Source organism: Vigna unguiculata, chromosome 7, assembly GCF_037176805.1.
Source record: "Vigna unguiculata cultivar grain cowpea cultivar isolate G323 ecotype 2 chromosome 7, ASM3717680v1, whole genome shotgun sequence".
NCBI classification, from domain to species: Eukaryota; Viridiplantae; Streptophyta; class Magnoliopsida; order Fabales; family Fabaceae; genus Vigna; species Vigna unguiculata.
This window is the reverse complement of record NC_140798.1, coordinates 15,528,287-15,541,456: the sequence shown is the minus strand read 5'-3', so window position 1 is coordinate 15,541,456 and position 13,170 is coordinate 15,528,287. Positions and strand designations below refer to the sequence as shown.

The following is a 13,170-nucleotide window of genomic DNA, read 5'->3' as shown; positions in this document are numbered from 1 at the left end:
TCCCACACCAGTGGTTCGGGTCACCCTCAAGAACACATGATCGCCGGCTGCGAACTCCAAGGGCCTCCTCCTACGGTCTGCATAGGCCTTCTGCCTACTCTGAGATGCCTGTATCCTATCTCTCACCATCCTCACCTTCTCGGTGGTCTGCTCTAACAACTCGGGTCCAACCAACATCGTTTCTCCATCCTGATACCAGCAAAGAGGGTCCTACACCTCCTGCCATAAAGAGCCTCGTATGGCACCATGCCAATGCTTGCATGAAAGTTGTTGTTGTAGGTGAACTCTATCAAAGGCAATACCTCGTCCCAAGCACCCAAATGATCCAAAATGCAAGTTCTCAATAAATCCTCTAACGACTGGATCGTCCTCTCAGACTGGCCATCGGTCTGAGGGTAATAAGCTGAGCTCATAGTCAACTTGGTTCCCAATGCCTCCTGTAAGGTTTGCCAAAACCAGGATGTAAACCGTGGGTCTCTGTCGGAGACTATGCTCGAAGGTACCCCATGCAACCTCACAATCTCTTTGACGTACAGTTGGGCCAACTTGGCCATGGACATCCTCAAGTTCATCGCCAAAAAGTGTGCACTCTTGGTCAACCGATCCACTATCACCCAGATGGTGTCATGTCCTCTAAAAGTCCGTGGAAGATGAGTCACAAAGTCCATGGAGATGTTGTCCCATTTCCACACTGGTTCTCTAAAGGCTGTAGGATTCCCCCGGGTCTCTGGTGCTCCACCTTCGCCTTCTGACAAGTCAGACAGGCGGATACAAACTGTGCCACATCCTTCTTCATCCCCTGCCACCAGAAAGTCTCCTTGAGGTCCTGGTGCATCTTAGTCATGCTAGGATGCAAGCTAAGACGACTTTTGTGTCCTTCCTCAAGGATCAACTTCCTCACCTATGCATCATTAGGTACACAGATTCTGCCCTGAAACCTCAGTATACCATCATCACTCAAAGCAAAATCTCTGGCTTCCTCTAATCCAAGTTGTTCTCTCACTAACACAAAAAAGCCTTTTAACGTCCGACATTTTCAACCTTTGACGTCTGCCCAAACACCGACGTCGTATCGGGTGACGTCAAAATAACGTCGGAAAAATAGCAGACGTCACTTGACGTCGGTCTTTAGGGAGTCCGACGTTATCCAACGTCGGGGCTGATAACACAGACGTCTACCACCGCTCCCTCCTCCTCCTCACGCCACCCTCCATACGCTTTCCCGCTCCCAGCCAAAACGACCGCGTTTCGCGCTCGACCTCCTCCGCCTCCACGTTCTCGACCTTGGCTGCGAGTTCCGCCTCTCCAGCGCCTGCCCCTCCACGGAATCCCTCTACGACGAGAAGCTCGTCCTGCTCTCCGCCGGAAATGACGGCTTTGCCCTACTCACCATCCACATCTCGATTCTCAATGTGTCATTGAAGTCCTCAACTCATGTCATCCCAAGCAACCTCTATTGGGCGTCAGATTTTTCGTTTGGGCTGGATTTCAATCTGGGTACAGGCACAGTGCTTACACGTACAACAAAGCTTGCAAATGGGGATGAAAACGGAAAATAATCGGTTCAAAACGCGTAAAATCAACCCATAATCAAACCCTAACATGTTTGATGGCGAAAACCTTTCGAAACTCACCTGGAGGGGGTCGGAAATGGCGTCGCCGGCGGGAACTCTCGCGGAAACGATGAACAGCGCGAGGGTTTCTGCATTTCGCGCAGAGATAAACTGAAACTTAACGTCGGAGGTGTTATGGCCGACGTTAAGTGACGTCGGGGGTGGGAGGGGCCGACGTAAAGGGACGTCTGGCGCGCGCTGGTCCGACGTCAAGGGACGTCTGTTGAGCTGGGGGCCGACAACCTTTTTTGAGTGACGTCGGGGTATTTTTTAACAGACGTTAAGTAACGTCTGCCCGCTCCACGTCAGACGTTAAAAATGTCTCGTTATTTACAAAAATGCCACCGCGCATTTTTAACGTTGGGCTTTTTTTAGGCAGACGTTATTGGGGTGACGTTAAAGGCCTTTTTTGTGTTAGTGTCTAACCCTGTTCAGACTGGCATCCAACAACTGCCTCTCCCTGATCGAGTCCAAGAAGTCACTAGATATAGTAAGGGTACTACACCTAATGGACTCGGACCCCAACTCCACCTGTATCCTCATGTCTCTGAACTTCTCTAGTAGCTCTACCTCTTTTATCATGAGATGTGTCGTATGTACCGTCTTCCTACTCAGAGCATCTGCCACCACATTTGCCTTTCCCGGGTGATATAGAAGCTCGAAGTCATAGTCCTTTAGGAATTCCATCCATCTCCTCTGTCTCATGTTCAGCTCCTTTTGATCAAACAAGTACTTTAAACTTTTGTGGTCGCTAAACACTCGAAACTGAGCACCATAAAGATAATGCCTCCAGATCTTCAAGGCAAATACTATCGCTGCTAACTCAAGGTCATGAGTGGGGTAATTACGCTCATGCACCTTAAGCTGTCGTGAAGCATACGCCACTGCCTTCTTTTCTTGCATCAAGACACAACCAAGTCCAAGACGAGAGGCATCACAAAAGACCTCAAAAGGCTTCCCCACGTCTGGAATCACTAGTATCGGTGCACTAGTTAGTCTCCTCTTCAGTTCCTGGAAACTCTCCTCACACTTATCCGTCCAAGTGAAGGGTTGGTCCTTCCGGGTAAGCAAAGTCAGAGGCGCCACTATCTTGGAGAATCCCTCAATGAATCTCCTATAGTATCCCGTTAACCCCACAAAGCTCCTGATCTTTGTGGCCGACTTCAGACTTTCCCACTTTACCACTGCCTCGACCTTTGTTGGGTCTACTGCAATCCCTTGGGCGGATATCACATGCCCCAAAAACTGAACTTCATCCATCCAGAACTCACACTTGGACAACTTGGCATACAGCTGCTTCTCTCTCAAAACACCAAGCACCAACCTTAGGTGTTCTGCATGTTCCTCTTGAGTCCTAGAGTAGATAAGGATGTCGTCTACTAAGACTACGACAAACTTATCTAGGAAAGGCCGGAAGATCCTGTTCATGTAGTCCATGAACACCGCCGAAGCGTTGGTCACGCCAAACGGCATAACCACGTACTCATAGTGGCCATACCTCGACCTGAAGGCTGTCTTCTGTACATCATCAGCCTTTACCAAAATCTGATGATAACCCGATCGCAGATCTATCTTCGAGAACACTGATGACCCATGCAACTAATCCATCAAGTCATCAATTCTCGGGAGCGGATACTTATTCTTGATCGTCATCTTATTCAGTTGCATATAGTCCACACACAGATGTGAACTCCCATCTTTCTTCTTCACCAACAATACTGGTGCTCCCCAAGGTGAAGTGCTGGGTCGGATGAACTGTTTCTCCATCAGATCTTCTATCTGTTTCTTGAGCTCCACCAACTCTGTTGGAGCCATACGATACGGGGCCATCGAGACCGGACCTATTCCTGGGACTAGATCTATAGAAAACTCTACCTCTCTACTGGGGGGCAATCCTGGAACCTCCTCCGGGAATACATCTCCAAAATCCTGGACGATTGGTATCACTGACGTCGCCTCTCCTCTCTCCACCTCCATATGTGTGAAGACCATGTAACACTACGCACCGTCATGTAGTTCCTTCATAACACCCTGAGAAGGCACCAACTCAGGCTCCTCTGCGTCGGGAAAAAACAGCTTCTTCTCTCGACAATCTATCAGAATGCGATTGGCGTAGAGTCAATCCATTCTTAAGATCGCCTCCAACTCCTGTAGAGGCAGGCATATTAGATTTACCATGTACATGCATCCCTCTACCTCCACTGGGCACCTAGCGCATAAGGACGATGTCCTGACCAAACCCGACGCCGGAGTAGACACCGTAAGCTCACATTGCAGCTCGCGCACCGGTAGACCCAACCGTTTCACACATGCATTTGACACAAAAGAGTGTGTCGCTCCAGAATCATATAACACACAACATCTCATCCCCGAAATCACACAATAACCCATAACAAGGTTACTTGAACCAGCAGCCTCAGCTCCGGTCATGGCATAGACTTTGCCCGTCGCCTGAGGCCTGTTGCCTATGTCCCTCCACTGATGCTGATGGGGAGTCTGAACTGGAGGGCGTGTCGTTGCCTTGGCAAGGTTGGGACAGTCTTTCCCAAAATGGCCTTCCTTGCCACAGTTGTTGCACCTACGGTAACCCTCCATGCGTGGACAAGTGTGCCTCGGGTGGGGTCCTCCACATGTATAACACCGAACTCGGCCCGGCTGAGGAGAAAAGCTCCTAGACCTATGAGGCTGATGGTGGAGTCTATCATACGGTCTCCTCCGCTCCTCATGTCTGGGCCTGGACCCAGATGGTCCACCGATCCTTTGAGGCGGTTGTGGCTATTGTGGGCGCTGACCTTCCACCTCACGCTTCATCTTCTCCATCACCCTGGCCTTCTCCACCAGAGCGGCGAAATCCTTGATGGACAAGGGAGCTAACGTCAAGCGGATGTCATCGCGAAGCCCATTCTCGAACTTACGGCATCTCCACTCCTCGTCAAGTGGCAAGTTATAAAAGCGGCTGAGGTGTTTGAACCTCTCAGCGTACTTAGTCACAGTCTTTCCTCCCTACGTCAACTGGAGGAACTCCACCTCCTTGGTGTACCGGATGCTGTCTGGAAAATACTCAGAGAGGAACCTCTCCCTGAATGTCTCCCACGTCACTGGCTCATCCCTCTCCTCCAGGATGGATCTGGTGCTGCTCCACCAATGCTCTGCCTCCCCCATGAGCATATAAACTGAAAACGCCAACCTGTTCTCCGCAGGGCACACCTTGGCGTCGTAGATGCGCTCTAGGTCCTTCAGCCATTGGTCTGCGACGTCAGGACTGGTCTTCCCATCAAACTTTGCCAGGTGGTGCTTCAGAAAGTCCTCCAGGCTCCACTCCCTGACTGTAGGTCGTGGTTCCGGACCAAACACAGGGGCAGCCGCCCTGTTCTCCTCCAGCTGGCGGAAGGCCTCCATATGCTGCCGATGAGCATCCTCAGCAGCTACCCTCGCAGCCTCCATCTGCTGCATCATTGCATGCTGCTGCTCAAGCGACGCCGCATGTCGCTGCCTGGATGCCTCATGCTGCTGCATCATCGCAGCACTCTACTGCGCCATAGTTGCTACCATCGCCTCTATGGCCCTGGCGATATCAGGTACGTCTCCCTGGGATGATTGCGAAGCCCTACGACGAAGTTCCATAGTCCACTGGCACACAGAAAATCACTTGACTAGGCTCAATAAAGACAAAATTCAACTAAGAACACTCAGAAGACACAGAGAAAGCTAAGCGGACATCCAAGTCCACAGACCTAAGGAATGACCGCTCTGATACCATAAATGTAACACCCTATTTAATTAAGTACGTGAAATTAAAGGAATGGCACGATAAAGATAACATAAAAACGCGGTCTGGGATCAACTCCATACAACCCATGGCACACCACGATGCCCAAAAGAAACTAGAAGAAAAGTTAACAAGAGTGCATAAAACCTCCTGCTACTCTCACCACAGGAGTTAGTCCGCTCTAAGTGAGACTAATTGGCTCCTTAGAGTGTTAGGATGCAACCTTAACTTGAATCCTTACCTAGTCATACAAATGGGGCACCACCATGAACACCCACTAACAGGGGCCATGGAATTACGTCCCGACCACTGAAGCGCGACCTTGAAAGCCTCACCTAGAGACCCCCAAGGAATTATGCACTGACACATACAAAACATAATCACGTAGCCAAACAATACTCACCATGCACGTATACGTTAATTGTGCCGACCTTTAAAGTCAACGCCTTTCATGTTTCAGGCCCAACCCATTTCAATTCGTCATAACCATTCATGCTCATAGGTTCTCACCTCATCTCATTTTCATGCCACTTTAACAATAACCAACTCACTTAGTTCACATGCCAACTTTCATACCAGCTCCATCATCCACAACTCATGATTCATGCCAAGCATACATAATACTACATTATATACATGTTTCTCATCACACAATTCACACCCAAACCAATATTAATCATCCAAGAGTAAACCAACACCCAAACAGCGTACTGCCTCGCCCAACCCCTCACTCAGGCTGAAGGGTCTCGCTCAGGCGAGACGTGCTCGCTCGGGCGAGCCCCCTTCGCCTAGGCGAGGGCTCAAAAGGGAAGCAGGAGCACATGCGGGATCTCGCTTAGGCGAGACCCCTCTCGCCTGGGCGAGATGCTCGCTCGCTCAAAAAGCCGAGTTGGTCGCCTGGGCGACCTTTCGCGCAAAAGTCCTATGCGAGCTCCCTGTTCATCTCGCCTAGGCGAGACTAGCTCACTTGGGCGAGATTAACTGGTCTCGCCACTGTTCTTCACTGTCCTCAACACAGTTCATGCCCAAACAACAACACCAATCATGCCATACACTCACAGTCACATATAAACACGAAAATTATAGGACACCATCAAAACTAACAACATTGCACCATACAATAGGGTTCTAGCTTCCCTTACCTGGTGATAGAGGTCGTACCCCACCAAATTTAAAACATATTAAATGCACTACATGAAAGTGAACCAAGTCGTCTCCCAACGACCAATATTTTCATTCAAAGCAAATTTTCCAGATGAACACAACAATAAAACACAGGGGGGGTTGGCAGACAGATTCGGAATGCTAATCAATAGATTAATTTAAATGCTAAAGTGACTAAAACCGTATTGACATCCCTGATTCAAACGCAATTTCACTTATCATAGGCCACCAAATTAACACCAACCCCACCTTGTCTCAATCCACTAGATAATAATTCACTAAGCGAAAATTACAATCTAGCTTCATTATGCAATTAAGCAATGCACACACCCTTAAATTCGTGACAGCCAAGCTACATACATCAAGCATGAACGTATCTTAAACAAAACACATGCAATTACTCTGTAAATTAAGCATTAACAGATTCACCACATGCATTCCACGAATTCAGAACAAAAACATGGCAGATTTCACAAAACAAGCACAACCTCAAAGCTTCATTGCATTTTTCATCAAGGAGTCAATACACGAATTTAGCTAGACATGGAAATGAGTAATTAAACACTTCAAAACTGAAATCACAAAAATCAGAACCAAGAACCCTAACTTATCAAATCTGAAAACGCAATTTAAGAGCAAAAATTGAGATTTCAAAGCTTAAATGGAATGCAAAACGGTGTTATATATAAATGCGAAAACCCCATGAATGGGTATTGTTCCAAGTCAATAAAACCCACAAAACGAACTGCCCAAGCAAGAAAACGAATTCAAAACGTAAAACCCTCAATGGGTGCTGTCAAATATGCATAAAAACGGTAAAAATGAGCCAAAAACATGAAAAACCGCAAGGTGGGCGTCCATGGAAGCTTGGAGAACGAAAATGGAGGTTTTTGAAGAGGGGTTGAAGATGATGAAGCGGCTCCTCCTTTCATGCAGACCTAATTCGTGGTCATATCACCCATGCCACTCATAATTACAAAACTGCCACTCTGCCACTCAGATTTACAAAAATGCCACTTTGGGCCTCAAATGTTGACCCATTGACTTTGCTGACGTGGAAATGACATGGAAATGATGTGGCAATGATGTGGAAATTCTCTTCAACTAAATATTAAAGTCCAAGCTCCAAAATTGCTTCACCTAAATACCTAAAAAAAATAATTAAAAATAAAAATTAGGCCAAATAATGTGAAATTAGTCCAAATTCGGAACAGTGGCCCAATAAAGCCCAACAGATGAAAAACACTCTAATGATGAACAATTAAGCACTAATCAACTGTCTAATGGGTACACAAAGGCTAGTGAAATGGAAGAAAATAATGACTCATCACCTGGGAATAAGCTAGCAAAGACCCGACACTCCCTTTATACCGAACACACGAGCACAGCAACTCAAGGAGCGAACGGAAGAGCTGAAAAGATAGCGGAACAGAAGCACGATATGGTCACTAAGAACCCTAGCTGGGAAAAGAACGAAATGAACAACAGAGACGAGTATGGGCTAGCCACAGCACTTACATGGAGTAGGAAAACAACTTCGAACTAGCTCGAAGGCGGCAGAACCCTAACCCTAGCAGAATGTCCTGTGAGAGCAAGGGGGTGACGGTTGGTTTTCTGAAAGTGAATGAAAATGTGTAATTAGGGCAACACGAAGGGTTCTTATATCATGGGCCAGCCTTTAGGCCCACTGTTGCAGGGCAGCCCTAAAGATTAAGATGGCAGAAATAAAAAGGGGCTTTAAATTGTTACTTTTAGCAACGCAAGGTAAAAAAACAAACCCTCCATAAAGAATAACATCAAAACACCATAATATCTAACTTCTTTAGGATGTTAATTTCTTTCAAAATTCTACCAAATCGGAAACAAAATGAATTCAATATTATATATATAAAATGATGAACCAAACACCCTATAGAAGAATAAATGCCACTGTGCCCTCTTGTCCTTACTCAAGAACTAAGAAATATATAATAAGAACTTCACGTGACCAGTGAATCGTATTTTGTTAACTAATGAATTTTAATTTGTATTGTATGTATATTCAAGAAATGTAAATATCCACCCTAGAGAGGAGTTTTCTAGCTTAAGTTAATTGTGTGTGTGTTTCTGAAATGGGATTTTGTGAGAAAAAAAAAAGATGAATAAAGTAAGCACATTCTTTTATTTTTAAATTATACAATATCATACAACAATCATAAAAATAAACATAACATTGTCATGTTAAATTTATGTTAACTAGTCAGCTATTATTAGTTCATAGCTGTTTGGCAGCTGCCAATAAAAAATGTATGTTACTATTGTATTTTAGATAGCTAAATCTAGATTGAATGTTAACAGAAGGGCAGTGCACATATTTCTTGATCTTTCTGTTCTATCCACTTTCCCTGAAACTTCCCTATTCCGTTTTCCCTTTCTTCTTTCTCTGTCTTTCTGTTTCTTTCTCCCTCTTAAACTTCATACCACACACATAGTTTATACCTTTTAGACTTTTTTATGTTAAGTACCAATATTTGAAAAGTGGAAAATATGTTTGAAAATACAACAATCAAATAATATTATTGGAGTTAGTAAGATAGATATTAAGGAATGGACACTAGATGCATTATTTTATTAAACTGGTGACTTGTGCCCTCTCTAAGGAGAAGGGTGCAAGAACTCAGGTTTACTACCTTAAAAGTTGGAAACCTTCTAAACCAATTGTTAGATGATGCAGAAACCATGATATATAAACAGGATGCAGGGCTTTATATTTAAGACCTGCATCATTTTTCTTCGTTCAGAATTCCATATCAAAATCATGTGATCATAATAGCATACCTTCATATGTTTCTTGATCTACCTGAACTTCATATGTACTTAAATCCACATCCCCAGAAACTTCCATAGCATCATTTTTGTCTACTAATTGAGATTCCATGTTGCATAACAACACACTATAAACCCTGTCATGTTCCATACACTGATATAAACACAAAGTTTGTGCTTTTGTCTTCAACAAAACAATAAATTTTTAACTAGCGAACAGAAACTGATCATGGCCATACTCAAAGATGAAGTGATTTAAACAAAGTTTATTAAAATATTCCCACAAAAAGTCAAATCAGTGAGGTGAATTTTCTTTCCTCAGCAGAAGGAATACATTACTATCACCACTACTACTGGGATAACTCCCAATTCCCACCATGTCTAACTAACCTGGTCTTTTTAAAGTCTTCCAATAAAAAACTGAGATTCCTAAGTAGCGCAGCATAATTGACATATAGGGTTTTCAAGAATAAAAGATAAAAAACAATATAACACACACTAAATGGAAAGTAAGAGGAAGGTTAAAAAGAAACAAGGAGAATGGGGGCATCTTTTCATAAACCCTTCTTTGCCATCAACAATAAACCATTTTGAATCACAATTTGAGTCAAGCTAGTCAATGTTCCTGAAATATACATCACACAAATCTTGAACACTATTTCACAAAACCTAGAATTAGAAATGCAGAGTGTAAAAACACAATGAGCTCACCAACATCATAAAGTTGTGATCTTACCCAATTGTTCAAATCATGGATTAAACAATACAAAGAACAGACAAAATTAATCAACACATGACCGATTCTTGAAAAGTGGAAACCCAAACAAATTAAAAACAAAACCCAACGCCATAAGAGAAATTAATAAAATGGGCAAGTTCAACATCGAAATATGATTTTATCACACTGGCCCTGACAAGAAGCAAATTAAAAAAAAAAGGGTTTATGGTGTGCGGTGAAAGGATTAAGACAAAACAGGTCCTGAAGGAGGGTAATTCTCTGGTACCATTGTGAGAAAGATGAAACCAAGAAGGAATATAATGAATTTTGTGTTTTGTATGCACATGAGTATTCTTATTTATAATGAAGATAAAATAATAAGTAACAAAATCAACATCTAATAATGGAAAATATTTGGTAACACATTTCCCTATTAAATCATATAAAAAAACACAATTTGCACTAGAAAGAGGTAATACAATTATCTGTTGGATACAATTTGATAGTTAGGCCACCAAACAAAGTTCTGAGATCATGAGAAAATAAGTGCAACAAAATTATCAAAAGTAGGAAAGCACAACAATAACGGAAAGTGAATATCAGGAAATCTGACCTGTGACCTATAAGAATCGTATGATTATGCCCTTTTCTTCCTCCAACTTTTGTCTTTCATTAGCTAATGAAGTTCCATTAGAAACCATGGATTAGATACATGATGGCATGGAATTTCTTAAGCAGGCTAAAGGAAAACTTTTGTGAGAGGAAAAACTAGAAAGTGATGAAAGATCATTAAATCACCTCGTGGCATCCAAGTTGTACGAACATAATCTCTTTGTTTCCTGCTATTGAAAGCTGTATTGATCCATATAACCATGAAATATTTTTTCCTGGTACTTGATTCATTTGTCTCTGATTTCCCTGATACAGCACAACCATTCAGCATAAATTCAGAAAGTAGCAAAGCAAATTTAAGATTCAGCTCCAGTGTAGATTTTGTCTTACTTGGTCTCCTGCAATTCATGTATAGAAATGGATTAGCATTATATAAGTAAATCACATGCAAAGAAGTAGAGGCTTGGCTTACTTGACATCATTGTTGACAACATTCTGTGTATTTGAAACTTCCACTTTACTGTAATTTGAGTTTTGCCTTGCAACCTTAAAATAAAGGTAAAACATCAAGCAGAAAATGTCATCATTACAGATCTTTTTTTCATAAATAGCACAAGATGCAGCTGAAAGTTATATGCCTGAGATTTTATTTTAGCATTACTTTTCAAAAAACCAATAGAGAAAAACGTGTCATATAAAATGTACTCTTATTTTGCATCTTGGATTTAAATCCCTAATAGTAATGCATAGCACCCAGCCCCCAAAAACACTACAGTAGGATAGTGGATGGTAGGATATGTGCAATCTTGAAATATTTATATAGTTTATGTACATAATTCTCAAAAACGATAAAAAAAATACTCAATGACATTCATAATTAAGATAATGCCATAGGTCGCTTAAACAAAACATATAAATAGAAACAAAAGTCAAATACAAGCTTCCTAGGTAGGAATCATCAATCATCATCTTCACTTTTACTACTATTATTACTGTACAGAAAAAACAAAAAATATAATCCTTTTTTAATTAGAGGTAAAAAGAAGGGAGGAGAGGAGAGGAAACAATGAGGGGGCAAAATCTCCTCCCTCCAATTTGTGCCTTAGAAATAAACAGTTCATTAAGTTCTTAGTACAAAAAGACATGAATGAAAATTACATCCTATTCTCTTCATACTAGACAAACAGGGTAATGTTGTGAACTGTAAATTGTCACTAAGAAACTACAAAATACAGATTGGACAAGAGATGCAAGGATACAACAAATTTAGCAATAATAGGAAATAATCCAAACACAAATCTTAAATTCAAAGTAAACCGATACATTCTAAATATCAGCATGAGTCATTGTAGACATCAATTTTCACTCCAACATCAATCACACTTAAATCCTACAAAGGAACAAATCTATCAATTTCACTCATTCAACAAAACAAGAGTAACGTGTGGTTAGGGTTCAAATATGCTAACCTTCAAATGGAGAAAGCATATAAGAGATGGACGGTGAGGGCAACACAGACTAGGAGACCAGGTATTTTGACAACGAAGATAACACAATGCGACAGTGATGCTAGCAAACGAAGAGCACAAAAACAACACGCGACCGTGACGAGGCGACTTCGCATGGTGACAGGGACGACGACTTCGCACAGGGACGACGACTTCGCACAGTGACGACAACAACGACTTTGCACGGTGACGACGACGGCGACTTCGCACGGTGACGGTGACTATTGGGAAGCGGGAGCAACAAAGCAATGAACTATGTTGGAAGAAGAACTGTGTTAAGGAAAGAGAATGAACGAAAGAAATGAAAAATGAGAAACATACTGTGCCGGTTCCAAGGTCAACAAGTATAACCTCTCTTTTAAAAATTAAAAAAATAATATAATATAATATAATATATATATATACACACACACACACATACACACACACACACACACATATATATATATATATATATATATATATATATATATATATATATATATATATATATATATATATATATATATATATATATATACGAAATTTATACCAATTCTAATTATAATCGGTATAAAAAGTCTTTTTTAATATTGCAAAAATGCCACTGCATTAATTTTTATACCGATTGAAAGTATAATTGGTATAAAAAATCTCACATTATTTACAAAATTGTCATCTGCCTCTTATTTTATACCTAGTGAATTTGAACAGGTATAATAATGTAGGTATAAAAAGCTTATTTTGTACGGTTATAAAAGACGGCACCAAATGATTAGACATCTAATTTTTGTATATTTTAAGGGTGTGTGAGTGCCTCCAATTCTTTGTTTTCTGAGTTATTTTTTTCTTAGTATTAATGATATATTGTTGTATTTATATTTATAGTTTATTTAATTATTTTAACTAGATTTTAAAGTTATCTTAAAAGCAATTTTTTTAAAAAAAAATTTTTTTGGCGAATAACAATTTATCATAATTTTAGTTGAGGTAAAAAAATAT

At 41.7% G+C, this 13,170-nt stretch overlaps 2 long non-coding RNA genes across 2 annotated transcripts; both read right to left on the bottom strand.

Annotated features, from left to right (window-relative positions):
• Window positions 1–7,208: 7,208 nt before the first annotated feature.
• Window positions 7,209–8,387, bottom strand: LOC146884663 (uncharacterized). The gene is made up of 3 exons (XR_014996512.1): window positions 8,065–8,387; window positions 7,878–7,958; window positions 7,209–7,694 (listed from the first exon to the last, which is right to left on the bottom strand). It is a non-coding gene; the product is annotated as an uncharacterized LOC146884663 (long non-coding RNA).
• Window positions 8,388–10,681: 2,294 nt separating this feature from the next.
• On the bottom strand, window positions 10,682–12,447 carry LOC146884662 (uncharacterized). The gene is made up of 3 exons (XR_014996611.1): window positions 12,151–12,447; window positions 10,868–11,227; window positions 10,682–10,745 (listed from the first exon to the last, which is right to left on the bottom strand). It is a non-coding gene; the product is annotated as an uncharacterized LOC146884662 (long non-coding RNA).
• Window positions 12,448–13,170: the final 723 nt, after the last annotated feature.